Source organism: Aedes albopictus, chromosome 2, assembly GCF_035046485.1.
Source record: "Aedes albopictus strain Foshan chromosome 2, AalbF5, whole genome shotgun sequence".
NCBI classification, from domain to species: Eukaryota; Metazoa; Arthropoda; class Insecta; order Diptera; family Culicidae; genus Aedes; species Aedes albopictus.
Genome location: NC_085137.1, coordinates 288,945,614 through 288,963,141, shown reverse-complemented (window position 1 = coordinate 288,963,141; position 17,528 = coordinate 288,945,614). Strand labels below are relative to the sequence as shown.

The window sequence follows — 17,528 nt, the reverse complement described above, 5'->3', positions numbered from 1 at the left end:
ATACGTTGCCACCTAATCAGGAAGAGCGAAATACATGCTTGTTGCAAGTTAGCCCATCTGTGGGGTAACTTGCAACACATGACGTGAAGCTAAGTCAGCTATTATTAAACTACACTAGCATTCTAATTCTTGGTCATATAATAAGTTTTTGATGTAATGCATGGAAAATCCTTTGAAAAGATGTACACTAACCAACTCAAATACAATTTTTCATTAAAGGCTTGGTAGTTATTCTAAGCGAGAGTATATCTTTTCACAGCAGGTCTTAGTTCGTCAAATATGAAATATAAATGGATATCATGACTCAGTACTAGGTAAAAAGTGTCAACAATGCTTGATGTAATTTGTTGAAAAGGTAAAGTGATTAATCTTTAGGTAAATTTTAGTTTAAAATGGTAGTTGGCTACTTCAGCCAAAATAATATGAATGGGTACTAAAATTCATCTTTATAACTATCAAATCCGTCAATTTGGGCATTCTATTGAAATAATTCACTCCATCTAAGTTCAGAATAGATGTTGATGATTATTTACGAATGTTCATAAACTCAACTAAACTTTCATCGAGGTGAAACATGAATAAAATTTCAAAATATGAAAGTCCCTAACAATGTTTGAAAGTCACGTACAAAAAAATGTAATATTGAGTCGACATTCAAAAATAAGCATGTTATGTAATTAATCAATGACCCATTTCGATTATTTCTATCCGAAATACCGTGAAATGAAAATAAATTATAGAAAGTTTTGTTAATTTCAACTGTTGCAAGTTACCCCATAGTGGTTGTCGAACATGATAATGATTTTTTACATTACATAGTCGATAAGTTTATCAAACTTTTATCGTTCAGTTAAGCTTACTATTAGATACCCTAACTGCAAGAATGGTCATCAGACTGATCGCACTTACCATAGGAGAGAGGTAAAGCACGATTTTTATACTTGTTTTATGGCATAAAATGAGCAATCCGTTTTAACAGTGTAGCTAAACAAGAAGCAAAGAAACAAAACTGATTTTTTCATTAAAACAATCTTTGGTACACATAATTTCGATAACCGAAATGGTGAATCATACCAGCTTTCATTATTATGAGAAAATAGTTCACATTTATTGTATGCCATCGTGTTGCAAGTTACACCGGTGTTGCAAGTAACCCCGTTTGACGGTACTTTCACATTTCCCCCTGGAAAGACATATGGAAAGGGAATTTGATTTTATATATGAGTTCTTCTTATTCTTTTTTATGGCTCGACGTTCGCATTGGAACTTGGCCTGCCTCTCTTTAACTTAGTATTCTTGGAGCACTTTTCCACAGTTATTAATTGAAGGGCTTTCTTTGCCTGCCATTGCAAGAATTTGTTCCTTGTGTGGCAAATACTATGATACTCTATGCTAAGGGAGTCGAGAAAATTTTCCCGACCGGAACGGGAATCGAACCCGCCGTCTCCAGATCGGCGATCCATAGCCTTAACCACTAGGCTAACTGGAGACCCTGATGTTTATGAGTTGATATTTTAGTAATATGTAGTAGAAGCTGCTTTTTTTCTAGAAGCTGCTTCTGAAAACTCTGACAGGGTACTATTCAAAATTCGAAATGCCTGCAGAACATCTGGAGTGAACTTCAATCAAAATAATGAAATCATTTCAAACATTTTTTTTTAACATTTTGAGTCAAGGTCCATTCCTCGGTTTACAGTATTACTATGTAACTCCCACCGCTGCAGAACATTATAGTCAGATAATGATCCTAGTGCTCAATAATAAAATTTTTCAACTTCCAAGAAAACATACAAGCGATGCTGTTTAACATTAAATCAGATTAATGTAGCATCATCTTTAAACCACTGCAGGCATTTAAAACATACATATAAGTCTGTCAAATGATTAGTTAAAATAATGCCCCATAGCACACGATGCACCACAGAGAGTGAAATACTAGGACATGCAGGCAAATAGTCGAATGCGGTTGGTAATCTCATATATTAAAGCGTGGACAGCCACACCGTTAGGGGGTCTACCGGTTGCATCAACAGGTTCTATGGCACCGCAAGTTGTACTTTCAAAATGAGCTGCAACATAAGTGTCCGTGATAAATTTGCCTCGTACGCACTGGGACATCTCGTGGTACCAGCGGGCGTTCGTCCACGCTAGACTGGAACGAAGATGGAGACTAACGATGCCTGGAAGTGTGGAGAAAAAAAACGGCAAAATGGCCTAGAATAAAAGCGAATGATCGCCATTTTTCATTCAGGAATTTGTTGTGGGTTTCCTGGGATGATGCCTCGATGCTGTCGAACAGAACGTCACTGGGAGCACATTTTTTTGTTGGCCTGCGTGTGTAACCACAAACAACTACCCCTCAAGGGCAGTATCAGGATAGGATTGAAAATTGATTCTTTCATCTCTTGATGCTTCTTGTTCTTTTATATATCGTGTGGCTTCTGGAGAATTTGTTTATTTGATTAACTTTTTTTTGTATTTTAGAACGTAATTGATCCTTCGGAACTAGATTAATTTTCCTACATTAGGGTGAAGCATATCTTGAAATCTGGAGTTAGGGCCCATATAGCCGAGGCGGTAAACGCACGGGTATTCAGCATGACCATGCTGAGGGTGATGGGTTCGATTCCCGGTCGGTCCAGGATCTTTTCGTAAAGGAAATTTCCTTGACTTCCTTGGGCATAGAGTATCTTCGTGCCTGCCACACGATATACACATGCAAAATGGTCATTGGCAGAGGAAGCTCTCAGTTAATAACTGTGGAAGTGCTCATAGAACACTAAGCTGAGAAGCAGGCTTTGTCCCAGTGAGGACGTTACGCCAAGAGGAGGAGGAGGAGGATATCTTGAAATCTGATTTCAATTTTGCATAAAAACTTTTGAAGCACAAATCTGACGAATGGAATGAAGCAATATGTATTTATTTATTATTGCTTTACTCTCTTGCAATTTTTTTCTGATTGGTTACGACTGTTCTTGGTGTTCTTAGGAGTATTTCTTGGCTTTCAGTCCGATTGTGAAATCAAAAACACCTTATGTTCTCTTACTCCGACGTTTCTGGTAAAAAAAAATAAATAAAATAAAGACGACCAGGCGAACTTATCTATGATTATTTGAAAATGTGAGTACAAGTTCAAATCAACCATTATTGTGGAAAGGCTTACTAATATATCTCCTTAAGTTAAATGAAGAATTCCATGCAAGATTCTTATCATGTGGACATTCAAACAAATCCCTTACATCCTTTCAATAAGACCTTATCGTGCCATCTACAATATGTTAGTCAGCACACATAAAGCTAAATTAACATCCAGTGAATCTTCCCACCAATAAAATAAAATAATCGATTGCACGTATTATAAAGCATTGAACTTGTATTCCAATATCAGGTTTTCATCAGCCGAGATGAGTAAAAACTCCCCAAGATGCGTTTCAAAACTGTTGAACTTGACGCAGCGGGAAAAGATGCCAAGATGCCATATCTCCTATCCACCACGGCAGAGCAAGTTGTTCGTCCGGCGAAAGATTGGAAAGGAACCGGTGTTATCTATTGCCAACTATGGGTACACGGACGAGCACTGAGCATGATGAGCAGCAATAGCACGGTCTATGACGGTTGTGAAAAAACGGCACAGATGGAACTTGTTTTCGAAACTTGTTGCACGCAGTCATCAGCAGACGGCGGCTGGAGGAAAAAGTTGCGCCTTGATTAAGTAAAATTAATAACAAACGACATCACGGCGGAAAATGCCATTGAGAGTTGCATTTTATTGAACGGATGCAAGCGTTCGCATGCGTCGTTTTATAGACGATTAGACAGACTCATCGGACGTTTTAGTGCGGTTACAAGAAAAAAAAACGAAACAACGGGTTCGTCGCCTTCAGACCAAATAAAAATGCGTATTTTCATGAACTTAACCAATCCTAAAATGGTTGTTGTTCAAGGATAAAGTAATTAATAGGTACACAAAAAAAATATGTAATTAATTTTCAGCGAGAAATCATGCACATAGAGGGAACACTAGAGTTAGTGCACTTTTACATGAGATATAATGTAAAATTACATTACCATCGTGTAAATTTCCGCCAACCATCGCGTAAACCATCATGGACTTCAACCGGTTACGTGACTATTGGCGGAAATTTACACGAACGTAACGTAATTTTACATGATATCTCATGTAAATATGCACTAGCTCTAGCATTCCCTTTATGTGCATGATTTCTCGCTGAATTTTAATTACATATTTTTTTCTGTGTATGTCTAAAATATTTTACTCTGATAAAATTTTGCTATTATATATCTGACATATTATGCCATAACGTTGTCTGCCACAAGCGGAAAAGTAACACGTTTTCTGAAATACCAATTTATTAATAAGCATATTCACTAAAGAGATTGAATACCTGCGTAAACCATTATTATCTGATAAGTGAAATGTTTCATGAAATCGGTAGAGAAATAATCAACGATTGCCTTGGTGATCGCGACGTTTAATCAGTTTAATTGGTTTACGCTTTTGAATCCCCCTCATATGTTTTGTTAGATTTATTACGGTACGCTCTATGGGGAGGGGGAGTGCAGCCCATACAAAAAAATAGTTGAGTTCTGGTAAAATGTATTAAAAGTGTTGATATTTATTTAGATAACAATTACTTACCATAAGCCAGTGGAATGCTCACATTATAATGGAAGTTCAAATATTCTGAAAATAGGAAGAGATATATCCAGTTAAAATAATGATCAAATACAATTGAGGGGAAAACGTTGCAATTCATGTGTGGAAGGAGCTCGGGAATACTGAGTGCTATTGATTTGTAGGTTTTCTGATGGATATAATTTGGTGAGATTGTTCCATATTTCTCAAATTAAAAATTAATACATGACTTTCATTCTCTCAAAAATATTACAGAGTCACTGGCGTAGCCACGGGGGGGGTTTTGGGGTTAAAACCCTCCCCAGAGCTAAAATTTGTGGGACAAATTTTTAGTATAAAGCGCTTTGCGACGAAAAAATTTTCCGGCTGCGCCGCTATTTTCAAACTACGCATATAATTGCTCATTACTGTTTACAAAATATATGTGTCAAATCAAAAAAGGTATCATTGACCGTTGAAAACCCCTCCCAGAGACAATTTCTGGCTACGCCACATCTATTTGAGTAAGGTGCAGACCAAAAATTACATAACGCCGCATAGAGGGGTTGTACCAAGCGTTACGGCCCACACAAAAATTATAGAATTTTCATACAAAAAAAAACGTTACGGAGGGAGGAGGGGGATAAACAAATGGCAGCTATATTATCGCTCAATTAAAAAATTAGCGTTACGTAATAAATGGATGCTGCCCAATGATATAATATCTGTTTATTTGCAGTAAGTATCACTCATTATGTTTCAAATAAGACAAGAAGAAAATTGTAGAGTGAACCTGGTGTGATGGTAAGAATACGTGACTGTCACGCCGAGAACCTGAAATCGAATCCCACTCCGGACAAACTCACAAAATGTGAGTTCCTTTCTTCGGAAGGGAAGTAAAGCATGGATCCCGAGAACAACTAGCCTAGGGCCAAAAATCTCGTTAGTACAGATAAAATAACAAAAAAAGGACAAGAAAAATTAAAATTGAGTGAAAGATGGAAAATGGAAATTAGTTTCCCATTGCTTACGGAAGTGACCCGAAACTTTGCTGTTTTGCTGCTTCTAGCGATACTGCCGTAAGTTTAAATTTATTTTATTACTTAGCACATGTTTCGATTTAAGATTCGCTCAAATCATGTTTAAAGTGTATTTTACGTCTTCTTCAAAGTTTAAAGTTTCTTTGACTTTTCTTCTGCTTCTTGGTGAAAAGTCTCAACTGAAACAAATCCTGCTTCTCAGCTTAGTGTTTTATGAGCACTTCCACAGTCATTAATTGAGACCTTTCTATGCTAATGACCATTTTGTATGAGTCCCGAGCAAAGGCGGATAACAAAGTGATTTCATTATCGGTGTTATCATTTTGTTATTTTTGTTATCATAACCAGATGATAACAAATTTAGTTATCGATAATTTTGGTCTATTGCGATAACTTGAAAATACTAAATGATAACAAAATATGTTATCGGTTTCCAAACTAAATGATAACAAAATATGTTATCGGTTTCCAAACTAAATGATAACAAAATATGTTATCGGTTTCAAAGCTTTCCGAAAACTGAGAGTCTGATGTAGCTCGATTCTAAAAATAGATTCTGCTTTCCACCTTCAATGCGACTGTTGTAAAAAAGCGTAGCCTTTTATTACTCTCACTCTCAATGAGTCCCGTCGGTATAGGAGCTATCGGCTGCGACCGACAATCACTCGATCATGGTTCAAGACCCGCCTGGGCGCAATAGTTGAAAACATTGGTTGTAAATTATAAGAAACTTTTTTTCGATAGGTGACGATGTCGGTAAAGTAGATATTTACTATTTTGGTCGGTAAAATAGCACTGAATGATAACTAATTGATAACAAAACCAGTTATCAATCAGCTGTATTTTTTCATGTTCATAACTAAATGTAATGTTGAACAAAATATTGTATAACACAAGTAGTTATCATCCATATATATATATATATATATATATATATATATATATATATATATATATATATATATATATATATATATATATATATATATATATATATATATATATATATATATATATATATATATATATATATATATATATATATATATTCGAATCGTGTTGCTTGTTTGCTGAGAATCCGGAAATATTTTGCCGAAACTCAGCTAAAAAGTGAAGTTTTCACCGTTTATGACTTGTTTAATTATATTGAGGGGTGACCCCAAACTTTTGGCCGATGACATCAAGGATTAATTTGCTTAATAACTTTTTTTTCTAGATTTTTAAGCTAAGTTCTGTAAAAATCAGTTGAAAACTAATAGAAAATGGGTCATATTACCGACCCAACTTCCAGCGACACTGCCGTAAGTTTATATTCATTTTTTGGCAAATTTGGCAACTTTGGGTTAAGTTTACATACAAATTTTTTTGAAAAAGTTTCTTTTAAATCATGTTCAAAGTTTCTTTGACTTATTATCTTATGAATGAAACCTAGGGTTTTGAAATCGGACGCAAATTGGCGGAGATATGGGCCTAAAAAAATGACATGTTTTTGAGGGGGTGACCCCAAACTTTTGAACGGGAGTGTATCTGCTGATTTTTTTTGAGGTGGAAAATGTTTTCCTTTTTCGCAGAAACCATTTTTTTGTGAAATTATGTTCAAAAATGGTTTCTGCAAAAACGAAAAACATTTTCCACCACGAAAAAAAATCAGGTGATACCCTGATCCATACTTTACATGTGCACGAAAACCGATTTTAAAAATATTGCTTCGTTATTTTATGAAAAATCAAAAACCAAAAAATGAAGAAATGGATCCAGTTTCGCCTTAACTACAAGTTCTAGAATTTTATCTAATGTGTGCAACATATTGGTGGGACGAAACTCTTCGGATTTAATCGTCCCAGCAACTTTTTGAATAGGAATTACTAAAGATTCCTCCCAAACCTGAGGCACGTGCCCAGTTTGCAGAGATTCATTTATCAGGTCCAGCAGGTTGTGGCCGATGACATCAAAGCAATCTTGTATTACCTTTGCATTTACATTATCTGCGCCAGCCGTTTTTTCCATAGAAAAGCAAGTATTCCTTAGTTCTTCAATCGTTACCGGGTAAAAACATTCAAATCTACAATTATTGTTTATCGGCTGTTTTATTTCATCAGGTTCATCAACTAACTCAATGGATTGGTTAATTGCTGAAACACTATTGATGAAATATTCATTAAATTTACATGTTATTATTTGTTTATTATCTTCTAATGTGCCGTTAAAGGTTATGGACCGCGATTTACAATTACTAGGTTTTAGCAAATATTTTAAAATTTTCCATAACCCTTTGCTGTTGTTTTGATGCTGATCAATTTTTCTCTGTATATATTCGCAAAGCGTTAGTTTCAGCGATTGCAAATATTTATTACGCGCAACACAGTACCTATTCCAATTGTTAAAATTATAATTTCTACGTAACTTTTTGTCCAATTTATCTCTTTTACGTTTGAGACGCAGTAGATCTAAATTGTACCAGCTGTTCGAATTTTTCAAAGATACAATTTTCTGTTCAACTAATTCATTGGTACAGGTTTTCAAAACGTCGGTAAGAACAGCTGCTTTACTATCCAAGGAACCCGTTGTTTGAAAATCCATGTTTCTCTCGACAAGCCTTGAGACTGCTTGCTTTGAGTATTTTTTCCAGCACTTCAATTTCACCAAATTATCATCTGCTTGAGTATCCTCAACGTTAATAACGTTTCATGATCAGTTATTTTTAAATCTAAACACGTAACTGTACAAACATAGTCAAAGTTAGAATGAACATCGTCAATCAAGGTTTTACTATGGCTGGAAATACGCGTATACTCATTTACTTTTTGCTTTAAATTTAAAAAATTCGATGATCGTTTCAACTGATTCGAATTATGAATGTCACACCAATTAATATTAAAATCACCAGCAAGTACGTTTAATTTACTAGGATCTACGAAACTCTCAAGCCAGTTTTCCAAAATAGCAATAAAATGGTGCTCACTTGAACTGGGAGAATGATATAAACAACCATAGTTACCCACCTTCATGCCTCGCACATCTGTAATGCCCAAAAACCAATTACCTTCACTTTGTTCAATTGAAGCTTGAATTGAATCGATTCTTTGACATAAATAGCAACACCGCCAGTGTGTCTTAAATGTGACAAACAAGCAGCTATATTGTAACCCGGAATACTGTACTGTTCAAATGCATCCATATCAACAATATGTGTTTTTGATAAAAAATACTAAAAGTGGACGTTTAGCTTCTACAATCTGACGTAGTGCAACGTAGTTTGTAGATAAGCCAGCAATGTTAAAATATAAAATATCAAATTGTGTCATATTACTACCGGAACTTGGTTGCTATTCATTGAAATGCAAGCTCCTTTTTTTCTTTGAATAAGTCTTTTATAGACTTCACATTCACTAACATTGAAAGCTGCGTGGTTAAACTACCGCATACAGGCTTGTACTAGTAAAGTAATGTTCACAATGAATCTACTCGATAATCATCAACCCAGAATAGTGCAAGAATCTAAGAAATATGTCTTTCGCGCCTTCGGCTGTTCAATCTACTGTCGTGGCCGCACATCGTCCGACGCCCTTTCATCCAAAGTACTATTTACCTACCCATTCGATTGCTTAAGGACATACATTTACTTTTTACACTTCCAACGCGCCCGGACTATTCCCGATCGAAGCCAGCGATCAAGGTCAGGGTCCCATCCATTCCAAGGCGGCTAAAGCGCAGATAATCACACATTCGAGCGCGTACCCCAGTGCTAGGTGTGCCTTCAATCCGACCCGACATACGTTTCTAAATTCCCTTCGGCACATTTGATCTTCATTAAAATTATTCAAACAGCTCATTCTGTCGTATGCCGTGGTGGTGCGCCATTCGTTCCGCGGCATCCTGGTCCTCCTGGTTTGGTCAGCATTCGGAATTTCCTCTGCAATAAAAATTTCCTTCTCGGTGAGCGAAACGAACCGAAATCGCTTCCAGTGTTGGATGTCCGAAGCTAATGAACATTTACCACATTACGCAAGCGCTGCTGGTTGGCTCAGCCAGCACCGAGCACATCGATGTAGGTAACCGCGGAAAACCGCAAGAAAGCTCATTCTTAATGCCGAAGGGGTAATAATAGCCTCAAAAACTAGCATCCGTAGAGTGACACCGGACCAGCGGCTGATGGCACTCGCGTTTTTCATGTGGTTTGGCCCTGTCTCTCCCGCCTGATAATTATTATTACAAATTTTAGCCATTAATAAAAGCCGCAATTACAAATGTAAGCAAACGAGTGCGAAAAACGTTACAAAACAGGTTCCCTTGTGTTTTATCTGCGCTGGAGGAGGACATTGGGACGAAGCACGGGAATGGCCGTTGGATGGTTGTGCTAGGTATGACTTGGCTAGTCTGGGCGGATTAACTTGCCAACATTGCGGCATCGGTGGCCTGGCGTGTATCACATTTCCTGGAAAGTGAACGGAACCCCAAAGGCCGACCCAGCCAGCCAGCGCCTGCGCTTCTAATCGTCGACCAGTTTTCCCGCTTTTCAACATGTTCCAGTTAATAGCAGTAAATTCTTATTCTTGGTCGTAAAATAAATCAAACCTTTTAGCGGCCGATTGGAGACCCACATACGACGATGGCGGTGAGGGTTTATCTTAGTGTTACAATGAAGACGAGCGAGTCGGACCAGTTTTTATCAGGTCGGGACCAACATTGTCCGACATACTATTGATGGGCGAAAGACGGTACATTGAAATCAGTAACAAATTTTGAAAACGACGTATAATCAATGCTACACCATTGATTATACGTCGTTTTCAAAATTTGTTACTGAAATGTTGTTATGCGTTCGACTAATTTGTTTCTGGCAAAGTACATACAAAAGCTTAACACACACTTATATAAACTTGTATTACAAAATATCATCAATGAGTAAGGCTAGTTCAATGCTTCGTTTTGTAGGTAAAATTGAAACAAAACTTAAAGGCATAGATAATAGCTAAATTTTCGCATAGACGTCTGCACATCTTACGGGGCATTCTCACGACCGGACCACACAGAAAGCATTCATAGTAGGTAACAGTGACAAATTGAATTGTCTTGCCCATATTTCACGCATTTTCAACGATTGACTCTACCGCCATATGACCCCATGGATGGTGGGCATTTGCATGCTTCATGGTAGATAGATGCATGGGGAACATAATCACAAAGAAAAGTGCAAGAAATGTAGCAATAATTGAAAACAAGTGAACTGTGTTGTCCCATCTTCTGTGGATCGTTCATTGTGATGCATGAGAATAGATTCAAAGAAGCAGAATGCTTACTAAAAATAGGTTAATTTTAAGTGCAATAAATAACAAAAAATATTTTAAGAAAACCTATGAATGTTTTCGGAACTATGGTACAAATCAATTTAAAAAATTAAAAAGAAATTATAAAACTGTTTAAATATTGTCACAGGTCGATGACATCAAAAGTTAATTTATCATTTTTTTTTTGAGGAAGGCCTAGTAAGCAAATAGAACTTAGATTATACAGTGCTGTCCCAATTTTGTCAGCGTTGTATAAACACATTTTTGAGTGTTTTGCACTCAGCATAATCGTTTTATCAATAATAGGGGAAATTCGGGCAAAACAGACCCGGGGTGAAGAAACCCCTGTTTTTATCGAAACCGCTAAATTTTTTGTTCAAATTTCAATGTAAAAGTTTTTTTTTTATTATTTCTTTCTATTTGTGAATTTGAACTTTACCTGTAAACATCCGGAACGATCTCTTTTGGTAGAAATGCAATATCTTCTTTATTTTAAAACCATAAACCCTGGATTTTTTTATGGTCAAGAGGAATAGTTGTGCTAAAAAATGCAAGGTACCTCCCCCTTTGCACCCTTCTTCCTTTTGCTGGTAGCGGAAAATACGTGGCTTTTTTGTATTTTCTATAAATTTCATCGTTTTGCTAATCATCAATAGTTTTCACTGATCCTTGACATTTAATGTATTAATACAAATCATAGTCTGTTGAAGTCAAGGCCTCCAAAGTAGTCCGAAGTTGGTGTTACAAATCCAACAGTCTAAACCAAATTTAGTATACGATGAATGATCACACACAGATCGAAAAAAGAGTGTAAAATTCTGTGACATATGATGCACATAATTGGAGCGTGGGATATCATAGAAGTTTACATGACATATCATGTAAAGTTCATGAAATATCATGTAAACTTCCATTATATGTCATGTAATTCAGCATGACTCTGAGAGTTTACATGGCATATAACACAAATTTACATGATATGTCATGTAAAGCATCATAACATTAAGTTTACATGAGTAAAATGAAGTTTACATGACGTGTAAATCTCATTATTTTTATCTGTGCAGAACATAGTCTACGGTACTTAAAAAGCCTCAAAGCATCCATAGGAAATTGATGGTACATGAATTGAGTGATCTAGGTCATCCCAACAACTCTGGAATAATTTTCTTAGGATCTACAACATTTACCGTCATTTGTGTTCACTCTGTTCAAGAAATATGGTCACGTTGATGTCCATTAGACCTCGCAATGCTACGAGCCATTTGATATTGTGGAAGTTGGCCTTTAATACACTTTGAAGTTTGGGTTATAATATCTACATACTGTATCATGCTTTATTTGTAAAAAATATTCGTGGAATGTAATCTATGCTGCTGATAGAGCCTCAGTGTACAATTATATTGATTTTGGTACATTCTTGGCACATTCTAGACTATTCTAGAATAAGGACCTTCAAGGTCTACAGGTTCTACACCTGCTGTTTGGTTCCACTGGCATACAAATGGACCTAATGTATTTTTAAGTATGGATCGCAATATCTGTAAATCGTAGGATATTTTTATTGTAGTGAATGTTCGCGGAGAATAGTCTACGCTACTCTTAGAGTCTCAGAGTGCAATTCTGATGACTTAGCAACATTCACCTGATGATCTAGGTGATTTAAACTACTCTGGAATTAAGACCTTCAAGAATTCCTCCACAAATTTTCAAGAAATTCCTCGAAAATTCTTCCAGGAGTTCGTCCAAGAATTTTGCGAGAAAAATCCTCCTACAAATTTACCCAAAAATTCCTCCAGGAATTCCTGAAAAAAAAAATTCAAGGAATTGCTACAGATATAACTTTCAGGAATTCCCCCAGGGGTTTTTAAAAGATTTTTTTTCAAGAACTCCTCCAAAAATTCCTCCACGAATACCTCCAGGATCCTTGAGGAAACCTTTAGAAATTCATCGAGAAAATCCTTGGATTACTTTAAGAGTTCATTCGAGAATTCTACCTGGGGTTTTCTCAGAAATTCTTCCAAAAAAAATCTTAAGGAATAACGCCAAAAATTCCTCCCGAAATTACTCCAGGATTTCCTTAACCTTCCGTTACTCGCGCGGTTGGCCTCTACCATCAGCACCAAGCTAATGCTGAGTACAAAAAGTGAGATTTTTTAAAACGAGGTGCACAAAACACAACAGCGCGATCGCTCGAGGGTTAAGAAATTACTCCAGGAATTCCTCTAGAAACTTCTTCAGGAATTTCTTAATAAATTCGTTTTGGAATCCCACCTTGAAATCTTCCAGAAATTCCTCCGACATTGACATTCTGTGGTTATTTTCCTAATGTCATACGCTAAAATCGGCATTTGTCGACCTCCCCGCTTTTTTTTTTGTACTGAAATCCTAAATTTTTGAATGGGACGTAACGACCGTATTTCTCCTTCCAATAGAGTTAATAAACTATAGAGGAAGAATGTCGCTGGCGTCGCTGCCGAAACATCTCTTGCTGGCGGAGATAGACCGGGCTATAAGTGTCAAAGCGAAAAAGTATGCAGTTTGACAGATAGATACCCGACATGCTTGCGAGCGAGAACAAAGGGAACAGCAGCGACATTCGTCCTCTATAGTTTATTAACTCTATTCTCCTTCCCCCTAGAGCGTTACGTAATTTGTGGACGGCTTCTACAAGATTTCAGATGTTTTCAATCAAATTGTTTGTTTCTCTCACTCAATTCTTGCCCTAATTATTACTTTGTATGATTAATTACCTACATGTGTATCACATAGCTTGCCAGGGCCGGATCTAAGGGGGGGCCGGGGGGAGCGGGCCCCGGGCCCCCACATTTTAGGGACCCCCACAAAAACCTTTTTTGGTTGCTAACATTAGCTTTATTTTTCATATTGCTAAAGTACTGTTCGAAAATAAGGAAACATATTTTTGGTCATCTCTCCGAGGGGCCTCCACATCCGCTCGGGCCCCGGGCCCCCACAATCCTTAATCCGGGCCTGCAGCTTGCACTGCTGCTACTATGATGTACACTTTTTTTATCCTCCCCTGTCGGGGAAATTAAGCCACTGCGTCCAATAAGTTGAACTATTGTGGCATATGATGTACACTTAGTCAAAAAACTAAATCATTCAGCAGTCCGAAGTATCGTCAGTCATATTCCCATGTGAAAAGCAAAGCAACAATATTAAAACAGGCAAAAGGCGCGTCCAAAGTGACAGAAATTCACCGCCTCAAAATTCTCCGCCTCTGAACGGACCATCAGGCAACCGATGAAAGCATGTTTCACCCAGCTTGCAATCTGGGATCAGTTCTGTCTGTGACGACTGACCGGTCTTTCGTTAAGCTCACACATGATGCCAGCGCTGCATTGCAATGCCTTTGCTATGATGGCTCCAGTGGAGCAGCTTGTCGTATGTTTGTGCCCCATGCATATATCTCGTTTCATCTGGGGATGTTCGCTCATAGTTTCCGAGGAGTATTTTTCACGTAAATCCAACGTTGCCTCCCACAGGAGACAGTGCAGCGCGATATAGGAAGACGGAGCGCGAGCCATTGCGCGCTTCATCCTAGATTTTCGATACACAGGGAAGTGGAGCTGAAGCTGTTCGACGAGATTTGCGATCCGGTACAATTTATAAATCTCTCACTTGCCATGGCTGGCGGCGGCAGGCGACTCGCGCGTCTAGTTGCGATTGGGGATCAAGTTGCGTCGTCGTCCGTTGTCCACTCGCGGATCGGACCCGATGGTAGTAGAATCTCCTGTTGAAGATGCGTTTCGGGGTCCGTTTATGGAACTAGTCTCCCGCTAGTGTGCATGCTGATTTGCGGGTTCCTGGGGTAGCGTTTTTGCCCGTGCGCATGTCTCTTCCCCTGTATGCCCACATTGCTCAGGCTAATGGCACCGGACAGGACAGCGGGACAGTTGGACATTCCTGTACTTATAGCATCGAGTCGCGGCGTTGCAACACGTTCCGTTATAATAAATTACACCGCAAAACGATATCAGGTTGAAGTTTATGTGGTAAAACACTTTAACTAAGGCAACGGGTCCACCACTCTGCCAGAGGATTCGTTTTATTGGGGTATATTGGGCTGTTTATTGCTTTACACTCTCTCAAGTGACTGTTAGAAGAAGCAACAATTTATACATTGATGAAAGAATACATTGTTCAGCTGTTGATCACATAGCGTGGTTTTCAATGTCTCTCAATTATTGTAATTGTTTCAAAAATGTCTTACTTGAATTTTTAACTAAAACAAGTCTAGCACGATGAAACATATCAGTCAACTTCTACTGTTACTATACAATAAAACAGAAACGATTGGATTCGATGGTAGTTGCGACTGGATCTTGATGTTAACTTTTATGTTCGGCTATCTCAGTCATACACTTAATTAGACGTTATATGTTTATTTTACCCGACGTTTCGGCCATTGGGTGTGGCCTTTTTCAAGGGAAAAATGGTTTCTCGTCTTCTTCTTAAATAATTTGCTGTTCTGCTTGTCGTGTGGTCATGGTTTTGCTTAATTGTACAATTTTTTTCGTTTACACTTTTACTTATTTGTCACAGGGTTTTGTCTAGTGGTAAAACCCTGTGACAAATAAGTAAAAGTGTATACGAAAAAATTTGTACAATTAAGCAAAACCATGACCACACGACAAGCAGAACAGCAAAATCTTTAAGACGAAGACGAGAAACCATTTTTCCCTTGAAAAAGGCCACACCCAATGGCCGAAACGTCGGATAAAATAAACATATAACGTCTAATTAAGTGTATGACTGAGCCGAACATAAAAGTTAAAACAGAAATTCTTTTAAATGACACCAGACAAATATTCCCCCGGTACCATCTCTCAGGATTTGTTAGAAATTTTGGAACTTGGTGAGATACGTATTGTGCCCAGCCGTGTACAAAATTTCAGGTCAATTGGTTTGGGATTAACAGAGTTATAGCGAAAAGTGCCCAAAACAACGGCCACTGCCCAAGCACTTCGCTACCCTATTGGGTATTTTTCCACCGCTTTCCAAAATATAAAGAAAATCTCCAATGTAATTTTGAATATGTTTGTACACTAGAAAATAAAAAATCGCCTAAGTGAATATTCTAACCTGTTGCGCCCCATAGCAAAAAGACTTTTCTGTGATCGGGAATAATTCTTTCATTTTTCTAGGTAAAAGAAAAACAAGAACAGGCTTGGTGGTCTAGTAGCTACCGCTTCTGATTCGTATGCAGAAGGTCCTGCCTTCAATCCCTGGTCAGTCCCTTTACGCCTACTTTGTATCTTTACTTTCTCCCTTTTCTCTTCATACGCAACTCATGTAAATTTTTTATGTTCATAGCCATCGCTAGAACAGAGACGGGTTGAAAACCCCGTTTCACTTTCAAACCTTTACTGCCCAGTGTCAATCTATCAGATAACGCCTACGAGTTATGCAATTAAGCGAACTGTGCTTCCAAGTACACACTAATCTTTCACCTTACGCCTGGCATCCACGCACCAATGTGTGAAACCTCTGCCAACCATATCCCACCAACCTTCCGACATCTGCATTAATTTGTGCAGACGCTGAGGTATATTCGGTCTGCTGTGGATACAAACGATTGCAATCATCACTTCCTTACCCTTCTCCACATTGACCTGCAACATGACGTGGCAGGCGCCATTGTCGTCTTAAAATATAAGATCACCAACACACATATTCAGTGTATGACGGTTCAGTCCCCGGCACTGGTTCCTTGTGTGAGTGTAGCGAGTAAGTGTGAGTGAGCAATACTGGAGTAGCATCCACGGGTGGTTAATCAAGCTCAAGCTCTGCTCATTTTTCTAGGTATAAGAAAATCATCTATTTTTCAATATGTATGCACATACATAAGAAAAACTGTCTCTCTGATATTCACTTTTTTGTTTGCACTCTTATTCGTAATCGTGTATGAAAAAAAAAGCTCTGTGATCTTGGAATAGCATAAGAGCCTCTAATATTTTATATAGTGATTGCACATGTAATTTTTTTACAAAAATGCACCCTCAAAAATATAATAAAAGTTATCATTTCTTTTTTTTCAAGATTTGTGCTTCTCGACATTATTAAAAAAAATTACTCTATGCAATTCAGTATCATAATTTAAATTTTATATAACTCATTTTGGTATAATAAAGACCAATTTTTCCAAACTGGTTCATTATGCAACTGAAATGAGTTGCATAATGAAAAATAGTTGTATAATGTTCATAATGCAACTCATTTGAGGCATGGATTTCGTCAGAAATTCCTCCAAATGAAATGAACATTTAAGAAGTTCTTTCAGAAGCTTGCCCAAAAAAATCTTTAAAATAAGTGAAGAGTCTTCTTCAAAAATACTTCCAATAGTACCTGCAGAAATTCTAACAAGGATTTTTTTGGGAATATCTTCCGTGGTTCCATCAGAAATATACTCTGGGATTTCTTCAGAGATTATTGCTGAAATTGTTTCAGATATTCCTTAGGGTTCTCTTTTCATATTTTTTTTGTCAGATATTGCATGAACACAATGGGATGAATTCATGAAAGAATCTCTAACGGATTTCT

General features: G+C 37.5%; 1 protein-coding gene across 1 annotated transcript in view; it reads right to left on the bottom strand.

Annotated features, from left to right (window-relative positions):
* The window catches only part of LOC109408165 (uncharacterized), a 323,758-nt gene that overhangs the window by 216,958 nt on the left and 89,272 nt on the right, over positions 1 to 17,528 (bottom strand). Inside the window, exon 2 of the mRNA XM_062852041.1 lies at positions 4,661 to 4,705. The gene's annotated coding sequence lies outside the window, so the exon portion shown is untranslated. The remainder of the gene's footprint in view (positions 1 to 4,660; positions 4,706 to 17,528) is intronic.